Below are 12,361 nucleotides of genomic sequence, written 5' to 3' on the forward strand. Positions count from 1 at the left end.
GAAGGGTCGTTTCATTGCAAGCCTTACCTGAGCTGACGTGCCCTAACTGGTGACAGGGAACTTTAAGGGCTACAGAGAAGCAAAGGGAAAAGAAAGAAACGGAGGGGTGGGGGGGGTGAGGAAAGAAAGAGAGACTTGTATCCCCTACGCGCAGCTGCTCCCAGTCCAGGGAGAGCGCGACCGAGAGGCGCACAGAATTCCAGCTCTGTGTTACCTCCAAAGCTCCGGCTCCTAAGCCGCTGGCTCGCTTTTGCTTTCTGCGGCTCGGGAAAGCGGCGCTGATTGGCCGCCGCCGCCGCCTGTCTCTTCGATCCTCGCTGAGTCGCCGCCTTCTCCTCGCCCTCCCCTTTCCTCATCCCGGTTAGGAGTCCCTCGCACATTCGACCGCGGGCGTGCAGGCGCGGGAAGGGCGATCCCGCCCAGCCTCCTCGCTTCAGCCTTTCCGAGCAGAGTCCTTGGCCTCTGAAAGAGAATAAATCAACAGCTTCTCCAGCCAAGCGGGGTTTGTTCGGCAAAATGAGGGGGGTGGGAGGGGGAGAGATGCTTAAGCATAGTTCATTTATTTATTCTGCGAGTGAGGGCATCGAGTGTTGTAGGAATGCCCAGGAAGAAGGAACAATTTGAGGAACATACTTATATTTTGGATCCATTTCCAGAGAGACCCCGTGAGCAGGTGTAGCTAAAGTAGCCCGGAGTCTTGCAGAGATAAAAGCAGAACAGCTACTTCTAAAATAAAATTTGTGCTGGAAAGAGCGGGATGTGTTAAAGATAAATGACGACCATGTTGAAGAACTGTAACCTGTGAAAATACTATATTTTCATCGACCCCTTTGCTCTGAAAAACCATTTGAAAGAAAGGAGAACAGTCTGGGTCCCTCCCTCTGCAGTAGGTCAAACCAACCCCTGTCCCATCATATAATATGTTGTGAACTGCCCAGAGTCCCTCCTTGTGGGGGAGTTGGGTGGTGACATAAATTTGACATATAAATAAATAGATAAATAATAGCACCATACACTTCTGTGGTGTAACCTTCCATTTTGGCATATTTGGACCTATTAACCCCCATAAGAATTCAATCCCCGAGTTGGAAATAAGGCAGGGGATCAGCTTCAGAAAGGTTCTTCTGTGCCTCTTCCATCAAGCCACGGCCCCTGAGATTTCAGGTGACAGGCCAGGGCATGTTTTCTTCCAGAAGCAATCCTAAGTGGGTAAGTCTATTTATGATTTCTGTATAAGAAAGACAGAATCTTTGCTTCCTGGTCTTGGAAATTTTCAGAGTGACTTTTATAATGACAAGGTAACTAAAGCGATTATATCTAGAAGAAAAAAAAGTGATTGAAAGCAGCATAACCAAAACAATAATATGCATTTCAAAAGCCATAGGTGGGTAATCAGGACCAATCAAAATAGCACAAAAAAAGATTGTGGAGCTTAAAAACGAAGAGTTCCAAAAAGAAACAAACCCTCTGAATGATAAAAATATTTTTTTTAAAAAAAGGATTTGTTGGCCCAGGTGTGAAAAGGGCATCATATTCAGCATGAGGCAAGATTCCTTGGAGAAATGATGGCATAAAGCAATGGCTCAACAAGGTAAGTCTTTTTTACAGTCCTCACCTGCCTTAAGGTCGAATCCAAAACTATACTGTCTCTTTTTTGGGTTGCTGCATTTGTAGGAGCCTTTGCTGTTATTTTGCTAGAAGGACAAAACAAGGAAAAATGACCATTAGTGGGCCTAACTGGCAGCAGGACTGGAATGATATCTCAGCCATTTTCTTTTGCAGAAACTTTTTCTGAGCAATATCATGACAAAGCATCAACCAGCAGAAGCTGCCACTGCCCACCACTGATTTATATATAATTGTTATTTGTTTGTGCATTTATTTTTCTGTACTATTCTTCCTCCCCAGGAAGAACTGTTTACAAGAGGATATTTTCAAATAAAGTTCATTTAAAACATTTAAAAACAGTAAAATCTATAATGCATATAAACAATAAATGCAAAAACTAAACCAACACTCCAGTTAAAAAAAACAAAACAAAAAAACAAAAGAACAGACAGACCTGCTGAAAGTTGCCGGCCAGAAATGGTCGACGCTTCAGCGGTTCGAGTCCAGCCTTCGCATTAACAGGGTGAGCTCCTGTTTCCTTCCCAGTTCCTGTCAACCCAACAGTTCGAAAACTCATGTGAGTAGATAAATGGGTACTCTCACTCCGGTGGGAGGAAAAATGCTGGCGGCGCCTTGCAAAAAGGAGTTGGGAGCAGTTGCTGGTAAGCGTGAAAAACCAGGCGCGCCCAAAAAGGGCGCAAAGCAACGGAAACCCCGCCTCCTGTGCTCGCCAGCTGGGCTCTGCTCTAGGAAGGAGGCTCTGACAAACCACTTCTGAAACACCTTGCCTTGAAAACTGCAAAGGACTTGTCCAAAGCAGTCACTGCAGAGTCGGTAACAACTGAGTGCAGATTAAAAAAAAAAAAAGTAGGCATGTCTTTAATGCTGAAAGAGTTCCATAATTAGAGTGCTGTCATTGAGAAGGCCCTACTTGGCCACCACCCTCACTACTGAAAGCATAAGCAGCCCCCCAGCTGATTTTAATGCATGAATTAATAGTATTAGGGGAGATAGTCTTTTAAATACCTGGCTGTACGGCTTTATAGACTGATGTTATTACCTTAAATTGGGCATAGTAGCTCTCAGGAGACCAGTGTAGCATTTTCAAGATTGGTGTTATGAGATCCAGTGTAGCTGTTCCACTGAATAATCACCCTGCAACGTACTGAACCAGTTGCAACTTATGGAAAATTTTCAAGAGTAGCCCCACATAGAGTGCATTGCAGTAATCCAATCAAGAGACTACTTGGTCAAAATATGGGTAGCAAAACAGGGTGGAGTAGTCCTACACTCATCTCTGAGGTCATCTTTGTTTATTCTGATGAGAGGGCCATGGCAAGCTAGATGTTCCTGCTGCAGCGGGATGGCGTTTACAATGGAGATCAGCAGCTGGATGCAGGATCCTGGCTGCTGAAATCCCTCTGGAGGGAGGAGAGATCCTGGAAGAGCCCACATGCACTCTGGACAGTCACTCCTTGTGAGTAGACCACAGGAATTGAGGTTTTGCGGTCAGCTTATGAGTTGAGGGAGAAACCATCTGTGCCCAGTTGTAACATAGCCTTTTTTTAAGGACATAAAGCTCGACTGAGCCTCATGTCTTAATCACTTTAGATTTTTTTTTTTAATTGCTTTAGAAATTTTGAGACCCTGTAGATCGGGAAGTTTTACTGCATTCACTGGGTGAGTCAATGTAATGGAATGTGGGAATGATCTTGGAAGATGGGGGGGAAGAGATGCTGCCTAGGAAATGAGGCCCCCAACTGAGTAATGGACAGAGAAAGAAACTTAGAAAGGACCCACCCTAACTGATCAGGTGGTAAATAGGGACAGTGGGAGATTTGTACTTTCAGACTTGCAAGATTCTGTTAATGTAGCCTATCGATAAAGCAGAAATGGCTCATTGAGTTTCCTGTCTGGTTTGCCTGGGAGGGCTGACATTCACCTTCTCTTTAGAGAAAGAATTTTTAAAAATGATGTTAAGGATTTGAATATATCCTTAAAAAACTAAGGAGTGTTGATTTTCGAAAGTTAACAACGTATTAAGGGTCCAGATAGGCTTGGAATTATAATTTTAAATTAATTAGAAGAATCCTTCCCATGGGAAACTCTGATTGCTTGGGTTTCTTTAAGGGGAAAAAACCATGATAGGATGAGACTTTGAGGATTGGGCACTAGAGGGAGCTAGAAGACAATAAAGATTACAATTAAAATAAAGAATGGAGCAAAATACCTTAGCAGTGGAAATTTTGGTGGACATTTTTGAGCAGTGGTCTTTGAAATTATCCGATGTCATAGATAGATGGTGTTATAATGAAGCTCCAGAAGAAGAACAAGCTACACCGGATAAGTTTGAAATTAATTTGAATGTGGATTTAAATGTGACAAGCAATGAGAAAGACATGGAAAATTATGTACTGGACATACAAATGAAACCAGTTGATGTTTCAATACTTAAAGAAGATATATAAGTATTAAATCAGAAAGGCTATTTGGATAACTTTTGTTACTGGATATAAAAAAGAGCTCTGTTAAAGTTTTGAAGGTTTCTTTGAAAAGGGACAAAAAAAGATGAAAAGAAATCAAGCTCTGGGACTTTATTTGAAAGGGTTAAAAATCGAGATTGTTAGAAGGATAGGGAAGGAATATAGGGTTGGCTATTTGATCAAGGATAAAATAGATAAGTAGTTATATTTGGTAACCCTTACTGGACTTTTGCTGATATGGATTGATGAGGGTTTTTTTGTTTTGTTTTTTTAGTTAAGAGATGAGATATGGGGTGAAGAGAGTATTTGTTGCACTTTAAGAGATGGCGATAAGTTATTAAAATTGATTATACTTGTTGTGATGAAGGGGGAAGTTACTTTTTCCTCTCTTTTTTCCTCTCTTTTTCTTTTTTACACTTTTTCTTTTTTTCCTTTTTTATTATTATATTTTTGTAGTCTGAATTAGTTTTTATTTTCTTTATTTGTAACCTTTAATAAAATTATTTGGAAAAAAAACCTAATCTCTGAATTTATCCTTTCAAATTTGACCCCATCTTCTGTTGCAGGGGGGGGGGGGCAGGAAATCAGTCAAGAGAAAAAAGATTTTCAAATGGAAATGGATCACAGTCCATTTAAAGGAGCCTTCCCAATTGGTTAGGTTTTAGTTGTATCGTTTCCAAATATTGGGAGGGGCGGGGGAGAGAAAGAGAGAGAGAAACTGACTTAGGTCTTTAAAACATAAATAAGCACCAGCACTTTAACTTATATTTGGAACTGGTTCATCAGCAATGTATTAAGAACTACTGAGATACGTAGCTACTGCTGGTCCAGATCTGTTTCCCTTAAGAGCATTTTATGTTCCGATAAAACATCTGCTGAGCCAAGGCTGAGTATATCCATCCAATTTTTGATAGCACATTATTCATGTGAGTTTTAGGCCTTAATGCTTTTGCCTAAAAACTAAAAAAAAAAAAAAGTTAGGCTCTCCAAATGGAGGGGAAATTCTCTAAAAATATCTGATCATACCATTATATCGCTGGCTTGACTACAAAACAGTTACCTGTCCTTAATCTGTAGAGTATCTTGTATGTACATCCTTTTAGTACCTCACAACTTATCTATAACTCAGTGTGTGTGTGCGCACGTGTGTGTTTTTTCTGTAAGGCACCCATTGCTGCTATAATTGAGTCCATGCACTTTGCTGTTGATAATTCTCTTTCCTTCTGTCTTTCCCAGCATTATGGACTTTTTAAGGGGACTGGATCTTCACCTGTGTCCAAAATACATACCTCATCTGTGCCTTAGGTGAGACCTCTGGATTGATTTGTCCTATATTCCATTTGTTTGTTTTCTTGACTATCCACAATATTCTCCAGCACCAAAGTTCAAAAGTGCCATTGTTTCTTTCCTGCTTCTTCAAATTCCAACTTTTCATTATAAATATATATAATTTTACTGAGAGTTTTAACAGCAATAATAAGTAATATAAACTAAAGTACAAAGTCCAACTTTTCCTTCTATAGAGTGTCACAGGGAAAACTGTTGCCTACTCAGTTGTGATCTTTGTAAGTATAGACATGTCATGGCATCTGAATATTTTTTCCAAGACCTTGATTGCTACTCTACCAAGTGTTAATACATGCCATATTTCTTGACTGCTGTTTCCTTTACTGTTGACAATCAATGCTAAAAGGCAGAAGCTATCTCCTGCTTCAGTATTTTCACTGTCAATTCTAAGGCTCGTTGCTGTGCTTATTGTCATGAGCTTGGTCTTCTTTATATTTAATCTTACTGTTAGTTTTTTCATTGTGCTTCTTGACTTTATTACTGGACCTTGCAGATCATTTGTATTTTCAGCTATAAGAGTAGTATCATCAGTATAGCAAGGTTTTATGTCACTGGATGTACAGTGGCTATACAGATTTAATAAATATTTCTTCCTCCAATTTTAAACCATGCTCATCTTCTAATCCAGCCTCCCTCGATATATACTCAGCATATAGGTTGAATAAATAAGGAGGAAGTATTCAGCCTTGTCTCACTCCTTTGCCAACCTGGAACCGGGCGGCTTTGCCATGTTCTGTCTGTCCTGTGGATTCCTATCCTATATAGATTTAGCATAAGGATAATGAGAAGTTCTGAGATTCCTGTTTTCTAAAGGACATTTTACAACTTGACATGGTCAACACAATCAAGGCCTTTCTACAGTCAATGAAGCACATATTGACTTGTTTTGGTATTCTTTTGCTTTCTCAATTATTCAGGATGCATCATTAATAATGTCTCTTGCTCCTTGGCCTTTTCTAAAACCAGCTAGAGCATTTGGCATCTCCCTTTCCATGTAGGGCTCTAATCTGCACTGGATGATCCTGAGCATTATTTTGCTAGCATGTAAAATTAATAATATTGTACAATCGCTTGTATACTATAGTTTAAGTCTGTTCTTTGGTATTAATATATACACTACTATACAGAATTTCAGTATTGTCCTTCCATCTTTGATCTTTCTTGAATCTGTTACTATCTGTTCATCAGTGTCCTCTAACATACCATTTCAAGATAGGAACTTCCTTCTGAGTTAAGAAATCTTTTGAAAGGCTTTTCTTATTTTTCCATCTCTGTTTCCATTTTCAGTGTTTTTACAGGTGTTGTATAATGCTGCTGCTTGCTTCTTTTATCAGCTATCTGAAATTCTTTGTTAAGTTCCTGCTTGAGATCTTTGGCTTTGGCTTCTCTTCTATTTGTGGCAACTTGTACCCTCTGCTCTGATATCCAGTTTGCTTTCTTCTGTTTCTTGGTCTTTGGCAAGGTTTTTTCACACTCATTCTTAATAGCTTCTTTGATTTCATTTCCTGGTTCCTCTGATCCCTTATCAATGAGGTTCAGGACTTCAGAGCGATTCCTCATGTTCTCCTTCACAATGGTGGCTATATGCTCACTATCATATTGTGGAAACTGGTTGCCTTTGTTCTTCCATTTTACCTTAACTTGAGCAGTTCATGATTTGTTCCACAGTAAGCCCTTGTCCATGCCTTTGATACTATATTTTTGCTCCTTCAACTCATTTTAGCAATAATGTAGTCAATTTGATTTCTATATACTTCATCTAGTGATGTCCATGTATACAGATGTCATTTTGGTTGTCTAAAGACCATGTTAGCTATGAAGAAATCATTGGATTGGCAGAGACCAATAAGTCATCACTCTGCTTCATTTCTGTTTCCAATGTCATATCATGCAATTATGTTTTCTTTCTTACTATTTTCAACTTTCAGAGCCATTCCATCCATAGGCAGCACATCTTGCTTCCATGTTCTGACTATGTCAGACTGAATTTGACCATAGCATTCATTAACCTCCTCCTTTTCTGCAATAGGGTTTAGAGCATACACTTGGATAGCTATCATATTAAAGGGTTGTCTGTGAAGTCTAATTGATATTATTTGGTCATTGACTGCATTGCATCCAAGTACCATCTTTGCTATATTCTTTTTGACTATGAAAGCAATTCTATTCCTTCTTTGCTTTTATTGTGTTCTCAATGGTAATCAGAGGAAATTCTGACTGAAAATATTCAATTCAAGACTGTTTCAATTTGCTGACACCTAAAATGTCAATGTATGGTCAATTCATTTCATTTTTCACTGTAGGTGAGAGTTTTCCATGTTCATACTTTTTATGTCCCATGTTCCCACTGTAATTTAATTTAATTTTTGAGATTTGTAGGCCACCTAATTCAAAATTACTCTGGGCATAATTCTGTCTACAGCTTTGGATTTTCTTTTCCTGCATGGAAACATCCGCAACTAGATATCCCAAAGGCTTTAATCTAGCTGCTTCATAAACACTTTTAGAACTCCAAAAGATCCTCAGCTCTTTCCGAGTAGTATGTTGAGTGCCATCTGACCTGAGGTGGCCATCATCTGGCATTATATTGTCAATCATAATTATCTATCCATGTAGTTTTCTTAGTAATATATTTTGTTTTGTTGTTAAGTCGTTAAGTCGTGTCCAACTCTTCGTGACCCCATGAACCATATTGCGCCAGGCCTTCCTGTCCTTCACTGCCTCCCTGAGTTTGCTCAGTTTCATGCTCATTGCTTCAGTGATGCTATCTAACCATCTCATCCTCTGCCGTCCTCTTCTCCTTTTGCCTTCAATCTTTCCCAGCATCAGGGTCTTCTCCAAAGAGATCTCTCTTCGCATTAGGTGACCAAAGTATCTGAGCTTGAGCTTCATTATCGATCCTTCCAATGAGCAGTCAGGGTTGATTTCCTTTAAGATTCACTGGTTTGACCTCCTAGCAGTCCAGGGGACTCTCAAGAGTCTTCTCCAGCACCACAGTTCAAAGGCATCAATTTTTCGGCGCTCAGCCTTCTTTATGGTCCAGCTCTCACAGCCATACATTACTACTGGAAAAACCATAGCTTTGACTATTTGGATCTTTGTCAGCAAGGTGACATCTCTGCTTTTTAATATGCTATCTAGGCTTGCCATAGCTTTCCTCCCAAGGAGCAAGCGTCTTTTAATTTCATGGCTGCAGTCTGTGTCTGCGGTGATCTTGGAGCCCAAATAAATGAAGTCTGTTACTGCTTCCATTTCTACCCCTTCTATTTGCCAGGAATTGATGGGTCCAGATGCCATGATCTTAGTTTTTTTAATGTTGAGTTTCAAGCCAGGTTTCGCACTCTCCTCTTTCACCCTCATCAAGAGGCTCTTTAATTCTTCTTCACTTTCTGCCATTAGGGTGGTATCGTCTGCATATCTGAGGTTGTTGATGATTCTCCCTGCAATCTTAATTCCGGCTTGTGATTCTTCCAGCCTGGCATTTCTCATGATGTACTCTGCATATAGGTTAAATAAGCAGGGTGACAGTATACAGCCTTGTTGTACACCTTTCCCTATTTTGAACCAATCGGTTGTTCCATGACTGGTTCTAACTTGCTTCTTGGCCCGCATACAGATTTCTCAGGAGACAGGTAAGGTGGTCTGGTACTCCCATCTCTTTAAGAATTTGCCAGAGTTTGTTGTGATCCACACAATCAAAGGCTTTTGCATAGTCAATGAAGCAGAAGTAGATATTTTTCTGGAACTCTCGTGCTTTCTCCATGATCCAGCGAATGTTGGCGATTTGATCTCTAGTTCCTCTGCCTCTTCGAAACCCAGCTTGTACATCCGGTAGTTCTCGGTTCATGTATTGCTGAAGCCTAGCTTGTAGGATTTTGAGCATAATCTTGCTAGCATGTGAAATGAGTGCAATTGTGCGATAGTTTGAGCATTCTTTGGCATTGCCCTTCTTTGGAATTGGAACGTAAACTGACCTTTTCCAATCCCGTGGCCACTGTTACGTTTTCCACACTTGCTGGCATATTGAGTGCAGCACTTTAACACCATCATCTTTTAGTATTTTAAATAACTCAGCTGGAATACTGTCATCTCCACTAGCTTTGTTGTTAGCAATGCTTCCTAAGGCCCACTTGACTTCACTCTCTAGGATGTCTGGCTCAAGGTCAGTGATCACACCAGCGTGGACATCAGGGACATTAAGATCTTTCTTGTATAGTTCTTCTGTGTATTCTTGCCACCTCTTCTTAATCTCTTCTGCTTCTGTTAGGTCCCTGCCTTTTTTGTCCTTTATCATGCCCATCTTTGCACTAAACGTTCCTTTCATATCTCCAATTTTCTTGTAGAGATCTCTCGTCTTCCCCATTCTATTGTTTTCCTCAATTTCTTTGCATTGCTCATTTAAGAAGGCCTTCTTATCTCTCCTTGCTATTCTCTGGAAATCTGCATTCAGTTGCTTATATCTTTCCCTTTCACCCTTGCTTTTCGCATTCCTTCTTTCCACAGCTATTTGTAAAGCCTCATCAGACAGCCATTTTGCTTTCTTGCATTTCTTTTTCTTTGGGATGGTTTTAGTTGCTGCCTCCTGTACAATGTTACGGACCTCCGTCCATAGTTCTTCAGGCACTCTGTCTACCAAATCTAATCCTCTAAATCTATTCATCACCTTCACTGTGTACTCACAAGGAATATGATCTAAGTCATACCTGAGTGGTCTAGTGGTTTTCCCTACATTCTTCAATTTAAGCCTAAACTTTGCAGTAAGAAGCTCATGATCTGAGCCACAGTCAGCTCCTGGTCTTGTTTTTGCTGTCTGTATAGAGCTTCTCCATCTTTGGCTGCAAAGTATATAATCAATCTGGTTTCGGTATTGACCATCTGGTGATGTCCATGTGTAGAGTCGTCTCTTGTGTTGTTGGAAAAGAGTGTTTGCTATGACTAGCTTGTTCTCTTGACAGAACTCTATTAGCCTTTGCCCTGCTTCATTTTGTAGTCGAAGGCCAAACTTGCCTGTTATTCCGATTACTCCTTGACTTCCTACTTTAGCATTCCAATCCCCTATGATGAAAAGGACATCTTTTTTTGGTGCTAGTTCTAGAAGGTGTTCTAGGTCTTCATAGAAGCGGTCAACTTCAGCTTCTTCAGCATCAGTGGTTGGGGCATAGACTTGGATGACTGTGATATTGAATGGTTTGCCTTGGATACGCACTGAGATCATTCTGTCGTTTTTGAGGTTGTACCGCATTACTGCCTTTCCCACTCTCTTATTGACTATGAGTGCGACTCCATTTCTTCTAAGGGTTTCTTGCCCACAGTAGTAGATATAATGGTCACCTGAATTAAATTCACCCATTCCCGTCCATTTCAGTTCGCTGATTCCCAAGATGTCGACGTTCAATCTTGTCATCTCATGTTTGACCACATCCAGCTTGCCTTGGTTCATAGATCTTACATTCCAGGTACCTATACAATATTGTTCTTTACAGCATCGGACCTTCTTTTCGCTTCCAGATACATCCACAGCTGAACGTCCTTTCGGCTTTGGCCCAGCCGCTTCACTCTTTCTGGAGCTACTTGGAATTGCCCTCCGCTCTTCCCCAGTAGCATATTGGACACCTTCCGACCTGAGGGGCTCATCTTCCGGCGTCATATCTTTTAGCCTTTTAACATTGTCCATGGGGTTTTCTTGGCAAGGATACTGGAGTGGGTTGCCATTTCCTTCTCCAGTGGACCACATTTTGTCAGTACTCTCTGTCATGACCTGTCCATCTTGGGTGGCCCTGCACGGTATAGCTCATGGCTTCACTGAGTTACGCAAGCCCCTTCGCCACGACAAGGCAGTGATCCATGAAGGGGTAGTAATATATAGCAGTGGTTTACCACTACCTTCTCCCATGTAGTATGAAATGTTGCCTTTATTATTGCTGCTGAAGTAGTCATCAGCATCTTCCTGTATGGCTACTGCCTGATATAGATGCCTCCTTGCCTTAGCTGTGCAGCTGGGATGACCTTCACATCTTGGTTGACCCAACTGGGAGTATATACTCTTGTTGTACACTCCTGGCATTTTTTTGCTCATCCCTCCCCAGGAACATCCCATCAGAATGAGGCAACATAACAGGACATGGGGAAGGAAGGGAATTTGAATATTGCTTGAATATAAAAGGCAGAAGAGCTCCGACTAGAGGGGTCCAGAAGGCGGGCCTTCTCTGCTGTAGCCCCCGCTCTTTGGAATACCTTGCCCCTGGAGGTGAGATCAGCCCCCTCACTCCTGGCCTTCTGGAGGGATTTGAAGACCTGGCTGGCCTGGGGTGGGGAGGGAAGACATCAGGTGTGGGGTTGGCTGGCCCCTTAGAGCCCTGGCATTTGCTGCTCCGAAACATCGCCCTCCTGGACTCTTTCTTTTTTAGTAATTGTTTTATATAGTTTTTATGTAATTGAATTCTTATTTATTGTTTTAATGAGTTGTAAGCTGCCCAGAGTCCCCCATTAGGGGGAGATGGGTGGGAATAAATGTAATAATAATAAAAAAATAAAATAAAAATTTGAGTGATAGGGAAAGTAATTTTGGAGGAGAACAAATGATGGGGAAGGTATTTTTCAGCTGGAGGTCCCTTATGATGAATTAGAATTAGGGATATGTTGATGGAATGAAGTAAGGGTCAAAACAAAAGAGTGAAGGGAAAGGAGGAAGCGAACACTGAAGTAGAACAAGGCTGAGGAAGGAGTTTGAGAGAGGTGGAGATTACCTTGATGGTTGGCAGCCAGGAAAAGACAGTAATTAGTGGCAGACTCAGCTTGGAAGACTCAAGAATGGCTGGTAGCTGCAGTTTAGTGGTGACTGCAAAGGAGTGAAATTAGCTAGAGAATGAGTCAGTTGCTGAAATCTGAGACCTGCAGCATTGTGCCATGGTGGAACATCATTA

General features: G+C 41.0%; 1 protein-coding gene and 1 long non-coding RNA gene across 2 annotated transcripts in view; one reads left to right on the forward strand and one right to left on the reverse strand.

The window, feature by feature from the left end:
* Nucleotides 1-213, reverse strand: part of CDH18 (cadherin 18) — a 302,248-nt gene extending 302,035 nt beyond the window's left edge. The window contains exon 1 of the mRNA XM_088130719.1: nucleotides 28-213. The gene's annotated coding sequence lies outside the window, so the exon portion shown is untranslated. The remainder of the gene's footprint in view (nucleotides 1-27) is intronic.
* A 28-nt stretch (nucleotides 214-241) lies between these two features.
* LOC148213688 (uncharacterized) lies at nucleotides 242-5,390 on the forward strand. The gene is made up of 3 exons (XR_015794009.1): nucleotides 242-502; nucleotides 1,500-1,591; nucleotides 5,328-5,390. It is a non-coding gene; the product is annotated as an uncharacterized LOC148213688 (long non-coding RNA).
* Nucleotides 5,391-12,361: the final 6,971 nt, after the last annotated feature.

This window comes from Python bivittatus, unplaced genomic scaffold (genome assembly GCF_059951505.1).
Source record: "Python bivittatus isolate LINGU-HERP-01145 unplaced genomic scaffold, Pbiv_v1 ctg000840_np1212, whole genome shotgun sequence".
Classification (NCBI taxonomy): Eukaryota; Metazoa; Chordata; class Lepidosauria; order Squamata; family Pythonidae; genus Python; species Python bivittatus.